Here is a 13,119-nt window from a genome sequence, read left to right as displayed (position 1 = left end):
GTGATGGAGAAGTAGAGAGGGAGGCAGAAAGAAGAGGGAGGGAGGGAGGGCCTGGGCGGTAATGCAGTAAGCGCAGTAAATAAATCGTTTATGGCTGGTTGCTGGTCACGACTTCTTCCCTGGGGCCCCAACACTCCACACAGCCCAACCATTCCACCATACTGCACCACTACACCAACAACTGCAACTACAACCACACCACTCAATACAATAACAACCGCCACTGTATCCATTCCACCATATTGCATCACGACACCAGTAAATACAACTCTAAATCACAATCACCACTAAAACCACTACTACTGCAATCACCAAATCTTCCAACTACACCTACCACTAAACTAAGCCTCACAACCACAACCTACAACCAAAATCCCCAAAACTAACAACTGCAGCCATCACCACAACCATCAATGCGAAACGGTCTTTTTTTCGCTCTTCGGTAGTGTATTTAAACTTAATATTAAAAATTCCTAAGTTTAAATGTCTGGAGGCAGTAAGAATGTAGTTAATGACAACATAACGCAGCAGTTAAGAGAATACAAAAGAACTGCCAGACCAAGATGATGCACGCATTTCTCATCATTCTTGCCTACCCCAACACACACACACACACACACACACACACACACACACACAGAAGGGGGGGTGGAACAAGTCATTCCGGACGCAAGACACATTGGCATATATATAAGCCTACCATACTACTTGGAGTTCCAAGTCATATATATATCGATTCTACAACAAACAAAAAATCACTACCAAGACGATCTTCAAAAACTCTTGCTGCCTCTGCTGCATGAGAGCTACTTTTATTCTGATAAGGATGCACCTCTCACACTCAGGGACATAATGATCTGCCTTGACTCCTTAATTTCTCTTAAACTGTAAAATATCATCAGGTAAGGGCAAGAATGCAAGGTGGTTCATATATCACACTCCCAGCTCTCGTGTTTTCCCGGGACGGCTCAGTATGCCGGTGCGTGAAGGGCAGATATTTTGGCCACTTCGTTAAATTTCTAGTTACCTATGCAATCAGTGGACATATAAAAGCTGAAAATTAACAAGCACTGGACGCGTCAAGTAAAGAAGAAAATGATGCAGGGTAGACGCTGATAATGCTGCCTGAACGTGTCCTGCAACACACGAGAAATGGGATGCGTAATATCTGGACCACCTTGTTGTATGAAAAAGTTGCCATCGTGTTGAAAAAGGTTAATTCCGTGTGGTTAATGTACCTATTCCAATGACGTATATTTAATTTCTTGCTACCACCAGTCAGGCAGCAAGAAGGATGGGGGAAGGGAAGAGGGAAGAGGGAGTGAGATGGAGGACAGAATAGGCTGATATGGTATGAACGAAGGAGGATGTGAGAAATGGTGAGGGGGGGAGGGACAGGAAGATAAAGAGAGGATGGTGAACGGAGGAGGATGTGAGAAATGGTGAGGGGGGAAGGGACAGGAAGATAAGAAGTGGATGGTGAGAAGGGAGAAGGCGGGAGGAGGGAGGGAGAATGGAAGACAGGGGGGAGGAAGGAGAAAGATAAGTAATGGGTAGGACAGATGATAAGAGGGAAGACGGAGGGGGAAAAGGGGGAGATGGCGAAGAAAGGAAGAAGGAGGATAGGAGAAAGAGACGGTATAAAAGAGGTAGGGAGAGAGGGAGAGATGGTGAAGACAGAGGTGAAAGGAGGCTGGGAGAGAAATTGTAGAGAGGAACAAACATTGAAGAGAGAAGTGAAGGGGAAGGGACAGATGGCGGGGAGAGGGAGAGATAGTGAAGACAGAGGTGAAGGAAGGAGGAAGAGAGAGATGGCGTGGGGAGGAAGGGGGGGGAGGTAAAAGGTGGGGGGTTGAGAAGGACAATTGGAGAGACACTAAGACTGAGGAAGGCCTGTTGGGGGAGGCGTGAGGGAGTGATGGATGGTCAATAAATCCTTCAAGACTAGCCTTCCTTCCTTCCTTATGTCTTTCCTCCTTCCTTCTTTCCTCCATCCCTTCCTCTCTTTCAGTCCCTCATTCCGTCCCTATTACTAACACCAAATTATTAATATGACACTAATAATCAGCATTAATAACTGTTATATCCTTTGTTTTAATACATCCATTCCTTTCTTCCAATACTCTTCATCCTCTTAATTTCACTCTAATGTCTGAAATCCTTAACATCCTCGTTCCTTCTATTTCTTCCTCTCATTTCCTTCTCATTCTCTCCTTTCATCTGCTTTATTCTTCCCTCTGATTTCCTTATCCCTTTATCTTGCTTCCTGTTACTCCTCCTTTCCTTTAGTTCCGTTATTTATCGATCTTTCTCCTTCTCCAGTTTCCTTCAACTGAATGCCCCATTTCTCCAACACCCAGAGGCGGATCATTTACTTTATTTATTTATTTATTCACTTATTAACTTACTCGTCCATTGGCATAATATACAACGAATATATACACTTTCTGACGGATCACTTCAGGAATTATTCATATTTTCCAAATGAGTCTCCGCCGAATCATTAAACTAATTTTTTCTTCTTTCTTTTTTCCCTCGTCCTAATTTCTCAACATACTAGGCCTTGTACACCCCCCATCCTTCAACCCTGGATACGCCCTCCAACTCCCCTATTCCTCCATCATCCTTATCTTGCCTCCCTCCCTCTTTCCTTCCTTCTCTTCTTCTTCCTCTGCCTACTTCCTCTTTCCCTTCACTGCCCTCTCCACACTTCCTAGTCTCCCTCCGTCTCCCCTTTTCTCCTTCCTCCCTTTGTTCCTTATTTCTCCCTCTTTGTTTTTCCTCCTACCTTCCGTCCTTCCCTTCCTCATTTGTTCTTCCTTTCGTAATTCCTCTTCTCCCTCTTCCTCTTTTTGCATCTCTCTGACCTCTCCTCCTCCCAACCTTCCCAACAGTCTGCTATCCTCTTTTCTCCTCTCCCTCCTTCCTTTTTTCCTTCTCTCCCACTTTCTCCCATGCCTTCCTTGCTCCCCCTATCCTTCCCTCCCTCTTTACTACTTTCTATCTTTCCTCCTTCCCTCCTTTCTTTCCTCCCACCCTCCCTTCTTCCCTCCACCACCAAAGGCCTCTACTCGTCTCCGTGTCAACCCCACATCCCAGATTCTGTTAGAAATAAAAACTCCTCTTTAGATTATTTATTACCCTCGGGTTTAAGAGGTGGGGAAGGAGGAAGGAGGGGAGGTGGAGTGTGGGGGAGGGAAGAAGGAGGGGAGGGCAAGGAGAGAGAGAGGGAAGGGATGAGGAAGAGGAGGGAAAGAAGAGGGAGAGTAAGAGAGAAGGGTGAAGGAGACAAAAGGAACAAGGGGAAGGAGGAAAGGGACAAGAAGGGAGAGGAGGAAATAGGGGCAAAGGAAGAGAGATAAGGATGGTTGAGACAGGGTCGAGGAGGAGGGGGGCAAAGGAAAGAGATGGAGGAAGAGGAGGGCAAGGAGAGGCTGAGCAAGGAGAAGGAGAAAGGGATGAAGGAGGGATGAGTAAACAAAGCGTATGGAGAAAGAAGAAGAAAAGGAAGAATGAGGAGGGAGGGACGGAGAAGGGACATGGAAAAGGAAGCTAAAGAAAGGGAGAAAGACAAACGGGCAGACTGGAAAAGAAAAACTACAGCCAAATGAAGAAACACAAGACATATCGGTGGGAGGAACTAGAAACGGATCAAGGAAGAAAGGATGAAAAGGTCAAGATGGAAGAATTGCTAGAAAAAGGAAATAGGGGATGATAAATTTAAGCTCCCCCTCTCCCCCTCCTAGTTCAGGATTCTACAGAGGGGTGGTGGTGGAGTTGGGGGGGAGGGGTAGGAGAGGGGGTAAGAGGGAGTGGGGGAGGAGAGGGGGTAACAAGGGGTGGGGGGAGGAGGGGTCTGGTCCCGAAGTTGCCCCCTCTATAAAGGTAACCACAGCCGGTGCTCTACCCCCGGCTATCACAAATTGTCTCAAACTCCGCCACAACACAGCCCTAACCCACACCTCAACTCAGGCCCGTGGATATCAACCCTTATGAACGAGAAAACATAAGGACGAAAGTAGGAGGCCCAAATCCAGAGTGGCCTGCGTCCTCTGAGCCGTGACCAGAGTGACATCTTAGCTCGAGTCCTCTTCCATTAAAACTACATCTATAGAATTGGTCGCAGCCTCCATTTTTTTGCTTGATCCATAAAACTTGCGGTTTGGAGCCGATCCTGTGGGTGCCCGGGAGGGGGGGAGGGGCTCTTAAGGGTGCACGCCTCCACTCCCAAGCAGATTTTGAAGCCAGCGATTTTTTTTTTTCTTTTTTTTAGGCCTCGAATATCTGGGATGTATTAGGTTTTTCTTCCTGAGGTTGGCTTGTTGTGACCTCGCCGGGGAAGGGGATGGCACAAGAGACCTTCGTTATTGGGTATTAGGTGTTGCCTCTCAAGTCTTCTGGCGGTCTTAAATGGCTCTCTCTGAAGTACCCAAGGAAACGAGGCATCGGATTTCAGGGGTTTCGTAATTTACTATTGGTTCCCTCAAGGTTCAAGTCTATTTTTCACGGGGTGTCTTTTCAGGATGAGGAAACCCAACTAGGCTATAGGACCTCCCTGCCCCCCTGCCCAGACCTATCCTACCATGGCCCTATTCTCGACTGTTATAAAGGGGCTCCCTGGCACCTATTTCTTGGCGATTTAGTCTCCATATTACATCTTATTACTCCCCGTATTCTATTTATGTCTTCACGATACTGACACAGACTGCGTTCACAAAATAAAGGTGAATATTATCGCGTTAAAAATAAAAATAACCGGTGAGAGAAAGGTGTTAGGGAGCTTCTTTAACCGACAAGAATACGGGCCCTCAGCTCCTCCTCCTCCTCCTCCTCCTCCTTCCCCGTCCCTCTCTCCCTCTAAAAGTTCAATACGCCGCGCCCGTCAAAGTGATCCTACAAACCACATCCTGTCGGGGATTAGGACGGGCCGGCGCGTTGAGGGGATGAGGCGTGGACGGGGGACTGGGGGCCTCCATCTGTGTCATCCTAAGAGTTGCTGTGTCCGTCAGTGTATTAAATGTCTTTCATTGTGTGTCCCATTATAAACCGATCCTAAGCTACCGTATGAGTCAGCCTATATGTGTCTTTCATTAACTCCCATTATAACTCGATCCTATGCTATGTGTCAGTCTGTCTATGTGTCTTTTAGTATGTACCACTTTATTAGTCCATCCTATGTTATGAATCTGCCATTCTGCTTCCTTGATGTGTCTTATATCCTTCCTTATGTATCCTGATAATACATTTCTTTCACCCGGGGAGTTGCTGTGTTGCCCAGTGAACCGTGTATTTAATTATGTATCTTTCGTTACGTCTCCTCATCAACTGACCATGTAAGTCGCTCTGTCTCCTCCGATGTGTCTTTTAGTAGGTTTCCTTGTAAGCCATCGCTGGTTTCTCGTTACGGGTTGCATTATGTCTTGTTTGTATGTTTTTATTAGTCACTCAGTGTCTTACTTATCTATTTTTTTATGTCTCCCTCTGTCTATACATGTCACATCAAAAGCTAGTAGCCTACGGTATTCTTGTCGGGTGTGGAAGCTCCCTAACACCTCTTCCTACGCAGTTTATTTTGCATATTACACCTTACTGTTTACTTCTGTGTTAATTAAATCATCTCATTACCACCACTTCCAGCATAAATAACATACAAATTGATACTAGAGACTCGTATCCAATATAAATCGCTAAGGAAGAGGTGCTAGGGCGCTTCCTTAACCGACGAGAATACATACCAAAGTGTTACTCCTCCATGTGTCCGTCTACAAGTGGCCCTGTGTCACCCTTCTCTGTCTCCCTCATATATCTCCTTCTAAGATGCTATGCGCCTTCTAATAAGTCGCCCCGTCTCCCTACATGTCGCCTCATCTCCTTGTATGTCGGTGTCTATACTGTATGAGTTGCCCTGTATTTCCTTCTAAGCTGTCTTGTGTCTTTTCTATGTGTTTTCTTGCATGTCGATTTATACTCTCTCTCTCTCTCTCTCTCTCTCTCTCTCTCTCTCTCTCCCACCTACGTTCCCACACATACCCCCATACCCACCCATGCCCCCAACTATAATGCCATAGTTACTCGGCCATCAATACCCCAGACAGCATCCTCTTAATGGCACCATGAGGGAAGGATGGGGTTAATGGGGGACTCTTAGCACTGACATATTCAATTACGGGCTTAGGTAATGGGTAGCAAGAGGTGGAGGGAGAGGAAGGAGTGGATGGATGAAGAAAGAGGGGAATGAAGACAGACAGTGTGAGGAGAATGGAATGGAGGGGAAAGGAAGGAGAGGAGGCGGAGAGAAGAAAAGAGAGGAGAGAACGGAATGGAGGGAAGAGGAAGGAGTGGATGAGGAGAGAAGAAAGAGTGGAGGAGATGAAAAAGGAATGGATAGGGAATGTGTAGAGGAATGGGAAGGAAAGAATCAGATAAGAATAGAGAGAGGGAAGAATGGAAAAGAAGTGGAAGGAAAGGAAAGGGAAGGGGATGTGGAAGTGAAAAGGAATGCATGAGATGAGAAAGAGGAGAGAATGGAAAGGAGTGGAAGGAAAGGAAAATGAAGAGGTTGTAGACATGAAAAGAAAAGCATGAGAAGAGAAGACAGAGAGAAGGGAATGGAAGAGAGAAGAGAAAATAACGGAAAGGAAAGGGAAGGGGTAGTGGAAGAGGATATGGAAGGATGAGAAGAAAGAGGAAGAGGAGAGAAAGGAAAAGAAGAGAGAAGAAAGAAAGGGGAGGAGGAAAAGGAAGGGATGAGACAGTGCTAAATGGAATGGTCAGAATATAAACCAAAGAAATGGACACAGTACAGTATTCTTCCACTTTTTATCCCGATCTACGAAATCCAGTAATTGGCGTCAGAATGTGTTTAATTCCAGCTTGACTGTTAAGAGACTGAAACTCTAGGGTAAGAATACGAAGCTTTCATCTTTTACTATTCTATCAATCTATCTATCTTTATATCCCTCCTACCTGCTTCCCTAACCATCCTCTATCTGTCTGCCTATCTATCTATCTATCTCTATCTATCTGTCCCTCTCACACTGCTCCCCTATAGCCACTTCTTCCCTCCCAGCTTCCCTCTCCTGCCACCCGACTTCGATGTCTCCAAACCTTCTTCCCTCCCTCCTTTCACATCTCTCCCTCTTCACCTCCTCCTCCCCCCAGTTAAACACTTAGCACTTTACCACACTGCTATACTTGTCTGAGCTGGTTCTCTCTCTCTCTCTCTCTCTCTCTCTCTCTCTCTTTTACAACAACCCTGCCACTTGCCCGAGCTGATTCTCACGGCGATAAAGAGCTTGAGAACACCGGCCTTCCCTGCCTCATATACATACCCAGCACCACGCTCAGGCACTCACACTCTCACAATGCCAATCAGAAAGTCAAATGGCCACTCTGAAAGCCGTACACCCACTCACACAGCCACAGAGAGCCATCCAGCCACTCAGAAAGCCACTCAGAATGACATATCGCCACTCAGAATGACATACCGCCACTCACAAAGACACATCGCCATTCAGAACGACATACCACGCCACTCACAAAGACGTACCGCCATTTAGAAGACATACAAGTATTCAGAAACTAATACAAAATGACATATACCCATTCACACACTTAAACATCAATAACAAAGCCATGCAGCCACTCAAAACCCAGGCAGCCACCCAGAAAGCCATACGGTCATTCAGAAAGCCATACAGCCATTCAAGAAATAATACACGTCTCAAAAATCCACACAGCCAATGAAAACGCCAAAAAGCTGCTCGGAAAGCCACTCACTCACTCAGAATACCATATACCCACTCAGAACGCCTTACTGCCACTCGAGAGGAAAACATAAGCTTTCTTTATGCTCGACTCTATTTGGAGGAGGTAACTTGCGGGCTCCCATCCTTTGGCTCCTTTTTTCAGCAGACAGTAACACTCCATCCATCAATGTGTCCAGCCATCGAGTTTAATTCTTCTTTGCAATGACATTTTCTTCTTTTTTTCTGCCACACGCGATTATATTCACCCACTGAATCAAGGACTTTACGGCAGACAAAAAGTGAGATCCGTGGAAACGTGAGGACAACATTCTCTCTCTCTCTCTCTTTCTCTCTCTCTCTCTCTCTCTTCCACAACACTTAACGAACAAGTTGGTGCGGAGGTTGAGAATGCTAGGCGGGCCCAAACGATACGAGGCACAATGCATTTACAACAGTGCCCCCTGCAGTGTCTTATATTCTGCAACATCGCACTAGGAATTCTGACACATACTAAAGACTGCATGGTTTGGTCTTGTTCAATGCGCACATCATCGCTCAGTGGAGATTTCGACATATAAAATTCTGACACATACTAAGAATTACTTGGCTTCGTCTTGACTCTTGATCATTCGGGATATTTTGACTATTTGCATGTTCCGATTTAGCGTCGTGTTCTGAGTGACTGGAGATCTTGTAACACCAATATCTTAGCGGTTTATTCTATACCTCGTCCTCGATACTTCTTCCGTATTTCCTCCTCTCTTTTGTTACCACAAGGTCTCTTCCTAGTCTGTCCCAGTAATCCTTCAAACTCCCTTCCTCCTCTGCAGCAAAAGCAACCTCTCAATTTCCTTCTTCAGTGCAATCCTGGTCTCCCTTCCCTCTCCTGCTACTCTCTACAGAACCTTTAATCTTCTTCCTCTCATACTGCAACCCTTCAATATTCCTCTCTTCCACGGAAAATACAGCTTCTCAGTCTTCCCATCCTTTTCTTGCAACCCTTCCAATTCCCTCCCTCTTCTGCAAATGTAACCTCCCAGCCTTCCATCCTTTTCCTGTCACCGTCTAACATCTGCAATCGTTCAGTTTCTTTTCCTTTCCTGCAACTACACCATGACCGTCTACCTCTTCATTTCCTCCATCCCTTCATAATTCCTTTCCTCGACCTTGCTATCCTGTCCCAGCAACCCTTCAAGTATCCTTCCCCCTTCTACAGGTGCAACTTCCCTGTCTCCTTTCCTTCTTCTGCATCTTGCAATTTTCCTCCCCTCCTGCAGCTACAATTCTCAGTCTCCCTCTCCTCCATCATCAATTCTCCTCCCCTCAAATGCAGCTCCAATCCTCGGCCTTCCTCTCCTCCTCCTGCAAACCCCTCCCCTCATACCCCTACATTAGAGTATCTCGTAAAAACCGAAATAAAAATCTGAACCCGCAACTATCTGGTTTGTGGCAATTGCTGACATCTAACTACAGGTGATTATCCCGTAATGACCGTAATTTGCCGCCTTCCCTTACCCTTCCTCTCCTACTTCCCACCCCCACAATCACCCCCCACTCCCACCCCCTTCCTCTCCACCCGTTATCCTCAGCACCCTTTTCATCTCTTCATATTCATCCCTTTCTCTTCTGGTGCTCCCTTATCCCCCCCCCTTCTCTCTCTCTCTCTCTCTCTCCCTCCCCCACCATGCCCCCTTCCCCTCCTCCCCCTCCCCCACACCCTCTTAGGTCGTATGCAAATAAGCAGGATACTTTACACAGCAATTATAAACCTATTGACCAGTGTAAGTACAGGACTCTCCCAGCAGAGCACAAATACCAATACCACTCCACCTATACCATCCCGTCCCTCCCCAGTACACCCAGGCCCTGAGCAAACCAGCCAATCAGAACCTATGCCTCACCTGTCCTTAATTCTGATTGGCTGAGTCGGGGAGCAAAGGAAGGAATGGGTGAGCGAACAGGGGGAAAAATATACGCGTCTGTTCGTGTCTGTTCCATTAATTTTCGGTCATTGATACGCCCGCCTGAACATCTGTCGCGGAAGCCCCCGTGGAGGAAAACAAACAGGTGAGTGGTTATGGATAGAGGGACTCCCCAGGGGGCTGTCTATGTCCCCCTTCCCCTCAACACCGTCCCTGTCACCATGCCAGGGACAGGGACAGAATGAGACATTGATAGAGATGACACGAAACAAGACAAAATAAGCTGAGAGGAGAAAGAGACATGGATGGCCAGAGGCACACAGATAAACGGATAGTCAGATAGATAAGGAGAGAGAGAGAGAGAGAGAGAGAGAGAGAGAGAGAGAGACTGTGGCAGCAGAAGAACCACTCAATTGACCTATCTATATTTAGCTTGAATGCATAAGTATTATTCAGAATGACTCATGTATATTAAACTGAATGCATAAGTAACAACTCACTCAGCTACCGGTATTCATAGTTCGAATGTCTAAGTAACTAGTAACCGGCACGGCTTGGACTACAGAAGTAACTAGTAACCGATATGGCTTGGGCTACAGAAGTAACTAGTAACCGATATGGCTTGGACTACAGAAGTAATATTTAGCACTCAGGCTCCTATGACTCACAATTGTCTGGCGTTAGCTATTAAAGAATAATTGAGTTTTTCTGATCATGCAAAGATTAACTGATGAATTTAACCTGTGACTCACTGACAGTACTATAAAGCTGTATCCATAAGTAACATGTTGATTGACTCGCACTTACTGCATGAGCAACACTTAACACACCCGTCTTCACCTACTTTAAATGCAAGAGCAACCTGTAAGTGAATCTATTATACAATGTCTACATGTGTGCGTAACATCAAACTGGCGTAAAGTGTGAACGTTTAAAGTATGATGCGATGTGAAGGTAGAGTGGATTATTTGTGTGTGTGTGTGTGTGTGTGTGTGTGTGTGTGTGTGTGTGTGTGTGTGTGTGTGTGTGTGTGTGTGTGTGTGTTGTATGAGTGCGATACACGGGTGTTTGTTGTGACGTGAGGGCCGGCAAGGTGTACCAGGTTTAATATGCCATTTACAGGTAAGGACCTTTATATAAAAATAATATATAAATAAATGAAAATAAATAAAAGGTCCTTACCTCTTAATAATGCTTTAATTAACCAATCTGTCTGGCATACTAGTCCTAATAACAAGGCGCAACATGCAAAAATGAATCGCTGGGGAGAAAGTGTTGGGGAGCCTCCTAAACCCAACAGTAAACGACCTATAGAGTAAGACCGTGTGATGTGGGCGAGGGTCTAGTTAATGGGTGTAGGTGTGGGCGTTGTGTGTGGGTACTTGGGGTACTAAAAAGGTAGGGGTTTCATTCTGATATGCGGGTATGGGGGTAGTAAGTAGGCGTAAATAATGAAACAGGTATATAGAGTATTTAAGGGCATACAGCAAAAATGAGTTCGAACAGGTGATGTATGGGCAGTGGGTATGGGTATGCGTATGTGGGTGCTGTGTTAGCATTGGCGAAATCTGAAAAAGTGGGATTAGGATATTAGGGTATACAGGTGGCTACGTGTGTGGGTATATGTGTGGATATGGGTATGGGTATGAGTGCGGATATAGGCATGGGTATTGTTATGGAGATGGGAATGTATGGTAAGTTTTGTTATGGAGATGGGAATATATGGTAAGTTAATAAGCCTGGGAATAGGAGGAATATAAGAAAGTACATGGGTAAAGACTACGAGAATAGATGTAAGTGGATCTAGCTATAAGGGTGTTGGTATGGTCAAAATCCCTAAGTGTAAGGGCGCTGCATGGGTATGGGTGTGAAAGGGAGGCATGGAGGGGGGATGTGGAAGGGTGTATGGGGCTATGAGGTCAAAGGGAGGGGGGGGTCATAAGCGGGGTCACGTATATATATTCATGAGTAGCTTCTGGTAATGAGGTGAGGCGGGGTCTTTGAAAACTCTCGCTTCCTGTCACTCTTAAGCTCTTCCTAATGTCACGCTTCCTCTTCTTTCAGTCGTTCGGGTGTATTTTACGCGCAAAGAACGTTTCGTAACACGGGTACTTTGGCGATTCATTCTTCATATTACACCTTCACATTCTCTGGTATGCTTCATTTTCTTTTTTCAATATTAATATGGCCTACATCAACAGTATATCCTTTTATTACTTTTCTTTGTTATTCTTCTTTGACATTGTTCTTTTTGTCCTTCTGTCACATCTCCTTTGTTATTCATCACTCTTTCTACTGTCATATATATATTTTTTACTCTTCTCCTCTTCCTCTTGTTACATTTGCTTCCTCACTCTTATCGGTTTACTCATCGCATTTCTTTCTCCTTCTCTTATCTTTCCTCTTTTATTTTTCCACTTTCTTCTCTATCTTGTCACTTTTTCTTTGCCTATCTTCTAATTTAATTCTCTTCCGTCACTCTTCTTATCTTCTTTAACTCTTTGTTGTGGCAAGAAATTATATCCAATTTTAATAAATAAACATTTTTGACTTTCACATTCACGAGAGAGAGAGAGAGAGAGAGAGAGAGAGAGAGAGACTAGCCACTTCCTTTCATGTTTAACCACTCACTTCCATCATCCATAGTTCCTCCTGTGCTATATTTTCCTCCTCTTCTTCCTCTCTTATCATCCCTCCATCCACTCACACACCATCCTCCCTCTTACACTATCCCTTCCAACTTCCCCCCCCATCTCATTCTCTTCCAGTTCTTATCTTCCAACACTTTCCTCGCCTACCAACCCTTTCCTTCCTCCCTCTTCTTCCTCCCCATAACTCTCCTTCCATCCAAACTCCCTCCTTCCATCCCCTCACATCTTCCCTCCCCTTTTCTTATTTCCTCTATTCCCCCTTCTCACTTTCTTACTCTTCTCCCTCTCTCCTACCTATCCTCCCAATTTCCCTCCCAACCTTTCTCCCTTCACTCCCTCACTCCCTCCTCCTCCTTCTCCCTCCCCCGCACCTCAAGTAGCGTGACTGACAGGCTGAATTACCCCCCGCTACTGTGACCGATACTTACTGGTTTAATATCTCATTTTCCACCGTAATAACGACGCAAAAAACACCGTATCAACATCTGTCGTATAGGAAGAGGCCAATTACAGGCTCCCTATTTACGAAACATCTTAATCAGCTTGCAGAATAAACATGAATTCAAAAAACTTAAAAATTATTATGAATCATTATATTTTCCGGTATTATTGCGCTATGATTCACTCTATTTTGATTTAGAATTATATGGTATCTTTATGGGAGATAATAAAAGCTTAATTAATTTTATACATGACTTAAGTTTAAAAATGTTCGTAAATACGGGTTTTGGTGCCTAAAGCAAGCCGGTCGCATTACCAGCTGGGTTTCTCTGGACCAGGTGAGAATTAGTGTATACG

General features: G+C 45.2%; 1 protein-coding gene across 1 annotated transcript in view; it reads right to left on the bottom strand.

Annotated features, from left to right (window-relative positions):
• Positions 1 to 13,119, bottom strand: part of LOC145414710 (uncharacterized) — a 373,182-nt gene that overhangs the window by 56,949 nt on the left and 303,114 nt on the right. The gene's annotated exons all lie outside the window — the stretch shown is intronic.

This window comes from Coenobita brevimanus, chromosome 100, assembly GCF_032717465.1.
Source record: "Coenobita brevimanus isolate Jiangsu-jjx chromosome 100, ASM3271746v2, whole genome shotgun sequence".
NCBI lineage: Eukaryota > Metazoa > Arthropoda > Malacostraca > Decapoda > Coenobitidae > Coenobita > Coenobita brevimanus.
This window is presented reverse-complemented; position numbering and strand designations above follow the sequence as displayed.